The 13257-nt window shown below is 35.5% G+C and overlaps 1 protein-coding gene across 4 annotated transcripts in view; it reads left to right on the top strand.

The window, feature by feature from the left end:
- Window positions 1-13257, top strand: part of pns (DENN domain containing pinstripe) — a 347031-nt gene that overhangs the window by 40400 nt on the left and 293374 nt on the right. The gene's annotated exons all lie outside the window — the stretch shown is intronic.

The raw sequence follows: 13257 nt of genomic DNA, 5'->3' as shown, positions 1-13257 counted from the left end.
TTTGGAGAAAAGAGCAAAGCTAATAATAATGGTAAATACTTATTGAATTTCTGTTCAGGACATGAATTGGTTATTACTAATACCATGTTCCAACATAAAAATGTGCACAAATTCACATGGAGAGAAGAAGCAAGGAATAAGAAAAGTCTCATTGACTATGTTATTGTTGTTGATAGTGATGTTTTCTCCCTGGTGCAGGACACCAGAGTGTACAAAGGATTTGAAATTGGAAGCAATCACTATTTAGTCTTGAGCAATATAAAATTGAATTTCATATTGAAAAGAATAACATGTAAGAAAGTTTTAAAGAGAATAAAAGTTGAGCAGCTCTCAGATGTGAATTGTAGACTAAAATACACAAAGATTATTGAAAAAAAAAATGCAAGAGTTTGAGAACAGGAACCGAACCTTGGAGATCCAGTGGCAAGCCCTGAAGAAAACACTGATTGATTCAGCCAGAGAGGCATGTGGTGAGGTTGTCTGCACGGATAGAAAAATCAGAACTCCATGGTGGACACAGGAACTTAAAGAGGAAGGGAAGGAAAAGAAGAAAACATACCCAAAGTTCCTGGCAAATAAGTCAGCTTTTGCTCACAGAGAATATAGAGACTAATGTAAGAAAGCTAAACACTGTCTAAAACTAGCTAAACAAAAGTCATGGGAGAATTTTGGCAAGAACATAGAAAAAAATAAATATCAAGAAGGTGGTAAGATATTCTGGAGGTTATTGAAGAAGCTTAGAAATGGAGGAAAGAGTGCTGTAAAAGGAGTTAGAGATGATAAAGGTGACATGAAAAGGAGAAAAATATATCCTTGAAGTATGGAGTAATTACTTCAAAAAATTGCTAAATGAAAAAAGCAGCGATAGTACAGTGGTAAAAACCACTCAACAGGCATACAGTCAGGAATACATATCCACTTGAAGTAGAAAAAGCCATCAAAGGCTTGAAATGTGGAAAGGCAGCAGGAGTAGATGATATTTGATCAGAAATGCTGAAGTATGGTGATATAAAAGTCTTACAGAGTCTGCACTACATAGTTCAGAAAGCCTGGACAGAGGGATGAATTCCCGATGATTGGAGTAGAGCTCTCATAGTACCCATATATAAAAAGGGAAATAAAACTGAATGTGAGAATTACAGAGGTATTTCCCTACTGAGTGTTCCTGGCAAGATCTATGCAAATATACTTGAGAAAAGGTTGAGAAGAATTGTTGAAGAACAAGCTGGATTCAGGCCAAATAGAGGGTATCGGATCTTCACTTTTCAACAAATAGTTGAGAAAGCATGGGAATATTACAAAGATCTGTATTTAAGTTTTGTAGATCTGGAAAAGGCATATATGACAAAATGCCAAGAGAGAAGCTATTCAATATGCTATGGTTATATGGTGTCAATGGGGCATTATATCAAGCAGTAATTAGTCTTTATTTGAGTTGTAAGTCAGCAATTAGAATTGAGAGAAGTACAAGAAGATGGTTGAATGTTAAATCTGGTGTGAGACAAGGATGTACATTATCCCCTGTGTTATTCATTATCTATATGAATCACATTATGTAGGAAAGTGGTATTAAACATGATATCAAAATTGGAGATGTTAATATCAGCTATTTGCTTTATGCGGACGATGTTATACTTCTAAATAAATCTGCTACAAGTCTGCAAGATTCACTGACTAAATTGAATAACTGTTGTAATAGATATGGTATAAAGGTCAGCAATAAAAAGACAAAGACATTGAAAATAGGCAGAATCATTGAAAATGTCAACTGTGTTGTGAATGGAGAACCGGTGGAACAAATAAAACATTTCAGCTACTTAGATACGATATTTAGTGAAGATGGTAAATTAAATATAGAAATAGACAACAGAATCAACAAAGCTAGTATGGTGGGAAGTAAATTGAATAAATTCGTATGGAATAAGAGAAAAATTAGTCAGAACACTAAATTAGCTATATACAAGACAGTGTTCAAACCAATTTTAAAAGACTAGAGACTGCAGATATGAGAGTCCTGAGAAAGATTAGAGGCGTGAACAGATGGCATCAATGGCAATATCATATTAAAAACGAGGATATTAGGAAAGAACTTGACATTGTCAGCATCTAGAAATACGTTAGCAGAGCTAATCTCAGGTGGTATGGTCACTTAAACAGAATGGGCGAGGAAAGATTAGCAAAACAAGTGTTCTCTGCAAGATTGGCAGGAAAACGACTCAGAGGAAGACCAAAATATAGGTGGAGTGATACGGTACAAAAGTACCTTAGACAATAGAAATATAAGATCTGATAATGTTGGAGTCTTGACAAGTATCAGACTGATTTGTAGGAAAATTGTAGATAGGAAGTTAGTAATGATGTAAGTTTTTCATGTAGTACTATCATATCTTGTACACCCCTTGAGGGTACATGTCAGGAATTTGATGATGATGACATTTCCTCAACCAAAGAATAAAGTTCCAAGTCTATATCTTTTGATTATTTACATTTTATTCTTCATCTGTACAGCCAAGTGAAGCAGCTGTTGACAAAAACCTAAAACAACTTGAAATATGTTTACATCAAAATACATCTCAGAATATTTAAAATCTAACAGAACAAAACTACTCACCTACACACCTTACGTACCTTCATTTGTTCCAGGTGGAAAGACACAAGGCAGTCAAAGTGCATCTTGTTGAAGGTTGGCACATTTGATCTGGATAGAAAAAGTTATATACTTCCCTTAAGAAAATATCTTCTAATGATATTCTTTTGTAAAAAATAATTAGCCTTCCTAGTAAAAGACAATTCCACAAAAAAGTGTGTTAATTCTAGTTAATTTGAAGATTCAGAGGATTCTGTTTACTTATAAAATGAAATTGATCCCAGTTTACATGAACTTAGTCCCTTATTAAAAAGAAAAAGATATTTGAGCATTATTTTCAGCACCCCGAAATATAACTGATGGAAGTGTCCACTATAAATTAGCTCTGATTAAAGTCATCGTAAACTGTGTAGCAACAGTTTAAAATGTTGTATGTGCTATACAATTTTATTCATTTTAAAATCGTGTTTACTATTTTAATTATAATAGCATTTTATATGAATTCCATTTGACCTAATTGCTACAGTGTTTATAAGTCTGAGCTGGTTAAGGGCTGGTGATCATGCAATATATATAGTCTCATCCAGCTAAGTCATCCCCACCTTCCCATCATATTGCCTTGAGCAAAGCTTTGAGGAAATGCCAGCTAGACCTGTAGGTGGTAGATGTCTTTTGTCACTTGTTGAAACATCACTACCCTGCTTTTTTTGGAGGTATGAAGTGGCCTTTGCCATGCTTTGTATCTAGAGTTTCCAGTTTCTGTCCCTACCCCCTTATTTCTGCATGCAGTGCAGTGCAGGTGTTCATGTTCCCACATCTTAATATTTCAGTTATGAAGCTACTACCTTCTCCATTTGTGAGGGTATAGCTCTGCAAACTGGCTGCCAAGGATAGTATATAACCTGCTGGTAACTCTTCAGGAGGCTTCTTGATTAACTGGAGAGTAATCCTGCTGCTGCTTACTTTGCCAGTGGTTGTGGTTTGAGGAACTCTAAATACAGCAGCTTACAGAAGGCACTGTCTGAAACCATGGTTGGATTATAGTCTGGGTACTTCCCGTGTGAGAGTGGTGACCTGTCCCCCTCCAAAAAAAAAAAAAAATCCTTCATCCCTGCTGCATGCTCCTGTTTTTAAATTCCCCATTATTTTGCTTGCAACCATGCTCCACAGTACAAAAAATTCCATAGTTACTATGGTTAAAAGAAATCTCTCTCTTTGCCAGTCTCTTCATCCATTGCTGCTTATAATTCGTGATAGTCTTGGGCCAGCTATCTCTGATTGGTGACTGGTGGAGATTGAACTTCTCAATCAGTCTCCAAAAGTTAGATAGGGTTGAAATGCTTGCCTACTCCCTATAAGGGAATAAAAGGCATTAACTGATTTGATTTGAGTCAACTCCACCAAGGCTCCTCTCCTTCCCTTGGCCCTCTCTGTGGTATACAGAATCCATTGCACCTATAACTTACCTTATATTGGTGAAACTGGACACACAGTTCCAATCTTTAAAAAAGAACACAAATGACACATTAGTGTCATTTGTGTTCTTTTTTACAGATTGGTAAAGAATACAAATGACACATTAAATTTAACAATTTTGGTAAAGCAGGCCTCTCTGATCATGCTCTTAACACCCTACACAAAATTGAGTGGAAAGATATCTGTTCCTTACATAATACAAAAATCTGGTATGAATGCAAATTCAAGGAAGCTTGTGAAATTTTGATCAATCATCCTAATCTAAACAATAATGGTGGCATAAAAATCTCGAGAATTTGGATTGTACACATAGCCCACATAAATTCTTTCCAATTCTCCAGCAAACCTTTACTTATGGACTCTAAGCAATATCAGCCCTTTTTGCCCCCCCCCCATCTACTGTTTTGTTCTAAATTATCTGTGAGTAATTGTGTGAAAGCACATTGCTCTCTAGCTTAATATTAATATATCCCTTAATGATTTGTAATAAATAACAGAGGACTCTAGCTTTGATGTGATAAAGTTTTTTTTTTCTTTTCATTCTCCAGCGGTGTTAATAGGTGATTGAATCAGTGTGATTTTAGCATACATAGATTGTAATGTAGCTTATTTCTTTATATATATATGTATATAATCTAGATCCTTGTTTTTCAACCTGCGGAACAGCACTTGTCCACGAAAATTTCCTGGCGGTCTGCCAAAAATTTCTTCATCTCTCCAGAAACAATGCTCCAGCCACGTATATCAAATTTTCTAACCTCGAAGTAGCAGCAGATGTCGCACTAGCTAAAAATTGTTAATTTTATAACATTGGATTTAATAAATAAAATACTATCTAATCGGTTTATGTTTCTGTCTTAGCCGTCAGCCGATCTGCGAAATATTTGTCCTATTTTCCCCTGTCTGCAGGTGCAAAAAAGTTGAAGAACGCTGCTCTAGATGATGACCTTTATATGAAGGTCAAAACATCAAGTGATTATTTCTGAAGTTTTACTATAACATTGTAGTTTCTATAATTTTTTAATAATGGAAGGATGGGAATAGATTTATTATGATCTTGTGTGTCAGTTGCATGGGAGGGGGGACTTATTGGTTGATTGATTTGGAGTTTATTGGTGCAAGGACAACAAATGTCATATGCTGCACCAAACTAAAGGTTACAGCAGTACTCAAGGTAATGATAAGCAGTAATAAAGAAATAAATGAGTAAATAACATGTTATGTATGAAAAGCAAATTTAAAAAACTTTAGTAGCAAAGTGTTACACCTGATATCTTAAGAATGTAGACTTCTCGGCTATCATGGTGTAACATGAAGAATAAATAAATAAAAAAAAAAACCTGCATAAAAGATAATAGATGAATTATTTAAAAGAAAAAGAAATATTCTTGCATCCAATAAAATATATAAAATATAAAGGTGTTTGTTGAACTAACTAACAAAAAGAAAGAATATATTAATGTTGAATATGATATAAAAGAGAAAATGTAACTAAATAAGACAGAAAAGGATTAGTCATAAGAGATGGTATGTGAGAGGCTAGAGATTAAAATATTAAGTGAATTCATAGAGAAATTTTGGAAAGGGGATTAAGTTAGAGGCTAGCGAAAGAAAAACAACAGACTATCGCTCAGGGCAGATTCCCGGATTGAGACATCGTTTGGCTCGCCAACCAAAGGATGTTTGGCAGAAAAAACGCCACCCTAATTGGTCGGTGAAGTAAAATCAAGATGGGGGCAGAGAAAAGAAGTTAAAGAGGGTGCCGTTAGAAGAGCAAGTATAAAAGGGTTGGAAACCCCCCCCCCCCAGGGGAGACTCTTTTTGGCTTTTGGTTTTGGTTCTGTACCAGGAGAGTTCTTCGTGAGCTCTTTCGTATGGATTTCACGGTGTTTTCCTGAGTGACGAGATAGGGATTATTTCTGAAGTTTTACTATAACATTGTAGTTTCTACTATAACATTATATCTCTGTCGTCACAACACGGAAATGAAAGTGAGCGGGATTTCGATTCCGTACTTCCTATGTAAGAAGTGAGGAATGCCATATAGTCAAAGAAAAGAAAGCATATTCTTTGTGTTTCAAATCCAGTGTCAACTACGAGAAAGGGAAAGAAGTAAAGAAATCGATGTCCACGTCGCGAGTTGTACAGCCGTTATATATAGATGATTCAAAGTGTGTCCTAAGTTACGAGAGGTTAAGACCGCGTAAGCATAGTTCAATTCCAAAAGGAACGTAGGAGAAACAGATTATCGGAGAGGTTATACCAAGATAGTTCGATCAGAAAAAGGTAGAGGCTCATATGGAAAATTCAAGAAAGAAAGGTACTGTAAAATATAACTCGTGTTAACTAAGATTCGTCTGTATTAGTTATCATTATTCTAATACTGAACTGTTGAAGTGACCAAGAAAACAATACTAGGACTTTAGTATATGATAGAATATAATGAAAGTAAGCTTACTAATGTTAATATTATATGAGTAATTAAGTGTCCTGAGAATTTTGCATGTCTAATATATTGTATAAGAAAGTTTAAATGTCATAGTTATGTGTCAGTGCAGTAAATGGTTTAGTTAATCTACTTGAGTTTGGATAGTTAAATAGTGTGAATTAATCTTATATGTCTGTGTCAAATGAATTTATGTGTTGAATGTGTATGGCGGCATGATCGTAATACCCATTATAGGATCATAGCTTAATTATTTATGATAAGCTAATGTCAGTTTGTAAATATTTAGTATAGCATTGAATTGAGTAATAACTAATATTTGAATTGTACCATGTTAAGGAATTTAATAAACCTTTTGTCCAATGATAAAACAGTTGTCTGAAATTTCTGTCCAATGCACCACTTGAAAAATACGGCCTAATCACGTGGGAAATTAATGTGTTAAGAAATGAGATAAAGTGTCACGACTGCAACATTGTTTCGCTTTCGGACATATTTGATTTCTTTCTCCTTGTTTTTGTATATAATATCTCAAGCTAAATATCCCAAAAGGCACAGTATAAATACAAATATTAGGGGTACTAAGGGGAGAAATAACTTAAGTATTAGTAAAAATTTTGGTGATATCGCGAGCATAGATAAGAGGAAATTGCTAGATAGAATAGAAATCGTAAAATGGGACACAACAAAAGCACTATTGATATATAAATAGAATTTATAATAAAATGTTTGTATAAATTAATTCTTTTTAAAAAGTTAAAAAAACTTCATGCAATTTATCTAATGAGAATACCTGGTCTATCAGGGGAATGCTCATGCAGTATTCTATTTTATAGGAGCTGTAACCATTGGCTAAAAACGTGTTGCAAAGGTACCTGAGTTAAGTGGTGAGGACTATGTCATTTGAACAAATATCCCTGATTATGAGTGTGTATGTTTTGAGAATGCCATACTCTGGGAAGGGTGATGGTGTGATTGCATATGTAAAAGCCCTCCAGTGTGTGTGTGTGGATTTCCATTAAACAATATCATTATCCTTTTCTGTTTATAGGAAATTTACACACACACACACACTGGAAGATACTTGCATAAGCAATCACAACACCCATCTCGACAGTGCAATATCCTCAGAACACACAGATCTATTTGTGCAGATGATGTAGCCTTCACTACTAAACACTTTTACTATTGCAACACTTTCTAGCCAGTGGCTACAACTTCTAAAAATAAACAAAATGCTGCATGTCCTCTTACAATTGATGAGATTACAATAAAACTTATCCCATTCCTTATTATTCATGGTGCATAGAAAAGATAGCTAAAGTTCTCCACAGCTATGATCTCCATGCCACTTTCAAACTATACATGCAGCTAGCAACCTTCATCTTTTCGACTGAGGACCAGCTTCATTGTCTTGCACATTCTGGAGTATATAAAGTTCCTTGTGCCTGCATCTCCTGTGGACATATCTGTTAATATTATTATTATTATTTGACACCTCCAGGGAGTGTAGGGAACTCATCAAGGGAGGGCACCTGCTCTGTCTCCACCACTGAATCACCATCTGACTGCAACTGCACCAATGCCTTCTAACCGCCGACCACCACAGGTATTTCCACAGACAATCACAAACATCCATGCCCACAGCAGGATTTGAACCCACAGCCTTTAGGCTGGACAGCGGATACGCTATCCACTCGGCCAACCAGGCAGCCGGCCTGGTTGGCCGAGTGGATATCTGCCTAGAAAAAAAACATAACTACATCAGCGATCATCATCAGTATGACAAGTCAGGACTGGATGGCTCTGGATATTCCTTCACACATGATTAAATGGAAAAGGGCAGCTGTACTATATGGAAGTCATTCAAGGTCTGAGAGACTATTTTTGGAATCGTTGTCAGTTATGAAGCATTCCCCTCCTCTACAAGTATGTTTGCATTAATTTGCCAAAGATCTCTAAGATAGTCACTCTGAATACCACATTTAGTCTGACTTGTACTTCTTTGAATTGACATCATGATCATCAAATTCCTAATATGTATTCTCAGGGGATGTACAGGATATGATAGAACTGCATGAAAAAGTTACACCATTACTAATCTCCTGTCGACAATTCTCTTCCATATTAATCTGTTATCTATCAACATTCCAATATTATCATATTGGAATGTTGATCTTATATTTCTTCCAAGGTACTTTTTCCTGTATCAACCCACCCAGATCTTGGTCTTCCTGTGGGTCTTTTTCCTGCCATTCTGTTTAAGTGACCATACCATTTAAGATTAGCTCTACTAAAACACTCCTGAATGCTAACAATGGCAAGTTCTTTCCTAATATCCTCATTTTTTAATATGATACTACCAACGATGCCATCTATTCACTTCTCTAATCGTTCTCAGAACTCTCATATCTGTAGTTTCCAGTCTTTGGAAACTACAGATATGAGAACTAACCCAGCTCTCAGATCCATAAGTTAAAAATCAGTTTGAACACTTTCTTGTGTACAACTAATTTAGTGTTTTGACTAATTTCTGTCTTATTCCGTATGAATTTCTTCAGCTGATTTCCTACCATACCAGCTTTACTAATTCTGTTGTCTGTTTCCATATTTAATTTGCCATCTTCACTGAGAATTATACCTAAATAGCTGAAATGTTTTACTTGTTCTATAGATTCACCATTCAGGATACAGTTGATATTTTCAATGTTTCTGCCTATTTTCTTTGTCTTTGTCTTTTTATTGCTGATTTTCATATCAAATTTATTACAACAGTTATTCAATTTAGTCAGGAATTTTGCAGACATACTGGATTTATTTAGAAGTATGACATCATCTGCATTAAGTAATGAGCTGAGATTAACATCAACAATTTTGATATCAGGCATCATACCAATTTCCTTCATAATGCAATCCATATAGATAATGTGCACACTTGATTTAACATCAAACCATCTTCTTGTACCTCCTTCAATTCTAATAGCTGAATTACAGCTCAAACTGAGATTATGTATTGCTCAATATAATGTCTCATTTACACCATATAACTAAGTTTTTTGAAAATTCCTCCTGGTACCCTGTCATATGCCTTATCGAGATCTACATAACTTAATAATAACTTAAATACAGATACTTGTTATATTCCCAAGATTTCTCAACTATTTGTCTTAAAGTAAAAATCTGATCCTGACAATATTTCTTATCCATTTTTCATTTTTCAAGTATACTTGCATAAATTTTACCAGGAACACTCAGTAGGGAAATATGAAGCCATTCATTTTCTGAATGGCCTTGTCTGAATGTTAGAAAATGAGGTCCATTCAGAATTTACTGGCAGCCGACATATTGGAGAGGGGGGTTCACGCATGCGTGGTAGCTTAGAGTGACTCGTCAACTTGCTGTTGACCATTTTATTTTTGCTGTATTGTTTGTTGTCTTCTACAAATAATTTATAATTAGTGCTGTGATAAAAAAAAAAAAAAAAAAAAAAGATACCACTACTTATGAGGTTCGTGGTGTGATACAGTTTTGGTTGGTGGGAAAACAATAGTGCTGCAGAAATTCGCCTAGACTGTGTAATGTTTACAGGTCTAACGTAATGAGTGTCAGTAAGTGTTGTGCCCTTTAAAGAAGAGCACAACAGTGGGCAGCCTAAATGTGATGAGTGATAATTTGGTGACGAGTGGTCACAAAAATTCTTGAGAATCATCATTTCACAATTATGGAACTTTCTTTTGAATTCCTGGAAGTTTCACACTCGGTAATTCATGAAACTGTGACAGAAAAGCTGGGGATATAAGAAATTGTGTGCCAGATTTGTCAAAAAATGGTAATTGATGTTCATAAACAGCAGTGAATGGAATCAGCCTCAAAATTTTTGGAGCATTGTGAAAATGAAGGAGATTAGCTCAAAAATGTTGAGTCAAAACAGTAATCAGTGCAGTGGTGCCACTCATCATTTCTGAAAGCAAAAAAATTCAATGATGACAACTGTCTTCTGGGACTGAAAAAAGGATCTTGCTCATTGATTTTCTTCAACAAGGAAAACTTTTATTTAACTAGGTTTACACAGTGCTTTGCTTTCTTATGTTTTTCTGTGCATTCTCTAAGAGCACAACCTGACTTGCCAGGAACTTTCAATATGCTTTCTTCTTTTCCTTGACTGCCTCTTTAACTTCCTGAGTCCACCATGGAGTTCTGATTTTTTCTATCTTTGCAGACAACCTCACCACATGCCTCTCTAGCTGATTCAGATCGATGTTTTCTTCAGGGTTTGCCAGTGAAACTCCGAGGTTTCATTTTTTTCTTGAATAACTTAATAACTTAAATATGTTTTTCTGCGCATTCTCTAAGAGCACAACCTGACTTTCATCATTTCTGAGAGCAAAAAAATTCAATGATGACAACTGTCTTCTGGGACTGAAAAAAGGATCTTGCTCATTGATTTTCTTCAACAAGGAAAACCTTTTATTTAACTAGGTTTACACAGTGCTTTGCTTTCTTATGTTTTTCTGCGCAAAAACAAATTGAGTCTGCAATTCACCTCTGCTCAACTTGGAATCATTTTGAAACTTTTTTGGACATTATTCTTTTCAATATGAAATTCAATTTATTCTACTGAAAACTAAATAGTGATCACTTCCTATTTCAAATCCTCTGTATACTCTTCTGTCCTGAGAAAACATTGTCATTAACAATAGCTTACTCAATGAGAATTTTCTTATTTCTTTTGTGTCCTGTCTCCATGTGAATTTGTGCACATTTTTATGTTGAAATATGGCGTTAGTAATAACTAATCCATGTCCTGAACAGAAATCCAGTAGACATTTACCATTATTATTAGATTTGCTCTTTTCTCCAAATTTTCCCAGTACATTTCTATATGTCTGGTAATCATTTCCTGCTCTGCTGTTTAGATCTCTAACAAGGACCAATAATATAGCTGCTACTCCTTTTCCCTGATTGTTATTGCCAGTATGACATTTTTTATTTGTTGCTTAGAAAGATCTCTCCTGTTTTTGTCTTCTTCAATTTAGCCATGTCTATTATGTCGATCTGGTATTCACCAGTTCTACTACTAGTTCCATTTCTTTTTCATTGATGCTTTTTATGTTGATAGTACCAATCTTGAACTCTGCTGATGTTGAGTTGGGATTTGTTCCAGTAGCTGACTTTACACTGTTTGTCCTGGTGAAAACAATGGAGGGCCTTGTTTAACTGGGTGATGCCCACGCCAACATGAAATTCTGTCATATTGTACCATCATTTTGCATTGTAGTTTGAGCCAGTAAAAATACAATTTGGTTGGCTAAGTCCCAAATTGCTAGCCCATCTTCATTCATTCAGTATCCAGGTAGATATCGAATGAATTAGGTCAGAGGTCCCCTGTCGGTTCTCTGCATTCCTTAAAAGGCTACCTTTAAGCCTCCTCCCAGTTATACAGTTTTGACCCTTAAGCAACCTCCCCCCCCCCACCTCTGAATTAAACTTTGTTTTTTTTTCCCCATCTCCTGCTAGGTGCCTTGTTAGAACATCAGTTCCTTTCCAGTTAAAATTTGAATTTTCTGCAACAGTCAAATTGAATGGTGTGTGTGTGTGTGTGTGTGTGTGTGTGTGTGTGTGTGTGTGTGTGTGTGTGTGTTAACTGCAGTCATACTCTGAAGATGCCAGGTAGAAATCCAGTGAAACATTAGTAAGTTCAGTAAATTCTTTTTTTTTTTTTTTCTTCTATATTGTTAATTAAAATTGCTTATTATTAATACCTTTTCTTAACTTTCTCATAATAACTGACCCATAATACCAACACTGAATTCTCCACTGCGATAGCATTCTCATCCTCTTAATTTTAGAGCATCTATGATTATCACACATGAGTTGTCGGTTCAAAATTTATATCCTTCCTTACAAGTAATAATACTCCCCTTATCTTTTCCTCAGACAATCTCTCTTTCCCCCCTGGCAGCATTATAATTTCCCTTGTATAAATTTTCATCAATCATGGTCTTATTAAATCAAGTTTCAAACTTCTAATGAGGTTTTAGTACCTATTTGCTACTTTAGGTTGCTAATGTATTTCTTAAATTTTGTTCATTTGTATAAATAAATGTTAAAATACATCAAATCATATTTTCCTTAGACAATCTCTCTCTCCCCTGGCAGCATTATAATTTCCCTTATATAATTTTTCATCAATCATGGTCTTTCTGCAGGGTTTTTCTCCCCAGTTTATCTGGGGGTTTTCCCTCCTGCAAGCAGGCAAACTGGCCCTGTGAACACATGCAGCTACAGACATAGGATACACCGGGAGGCCTAGGGCTAGCCACCTTATCATCGGGACGAGTACGGCTTAGAAGGGCTAAGGATAGCCCTGTAACAGGCCACTAGGCCTAATATGTGAAGAGAAGAAGAAGAAATCATATTTTGAAGATATACTTTCCTTGTTCCTTCTCTTTCTCTCTCTCTCTCTCTCTCTGAACTAGCCTTCTCTGTTCTATTCTTTCTACCTTCCAGTTAGTTACAGTGATTATTCTTTAATTTCTCCTCCAAATGGTCTGAGTTTAAGGACCAGGTGTGCATGTGTGTGTGTGTGTGTGTTTAAAAAGAAAAAGGGAAAAAATGCTAATTAATGATGCTGAAGATCACAGTCTCTCAAACTGTCAGAACCACAGGTATGCTTATCACTTATTAGCATGTGATTAATGACTGATTATTTTCTGTGCATAGACACACCTCATGTGTGTGTGTGTGT

This window comes from Typopeltis vanoorti, chromosome 2 (assembly GCF_054136105.1).
Source record: "Typopeltis vanoorti isolate ZY-2024b chromosome 2, IOZ_Tvanoo_1.0, whole genome shotgun sequence".
NCBI classification, from domain to species: Eukaryota; Metazoa; Arthropoda; class Arachnida; order Uropygi; family Thelyphonidae; genus Typopeltis; species Typopeltis vanoorti.
This window is presented reverse-complemented; position numbering and strand designations above follow the sequence as displayed.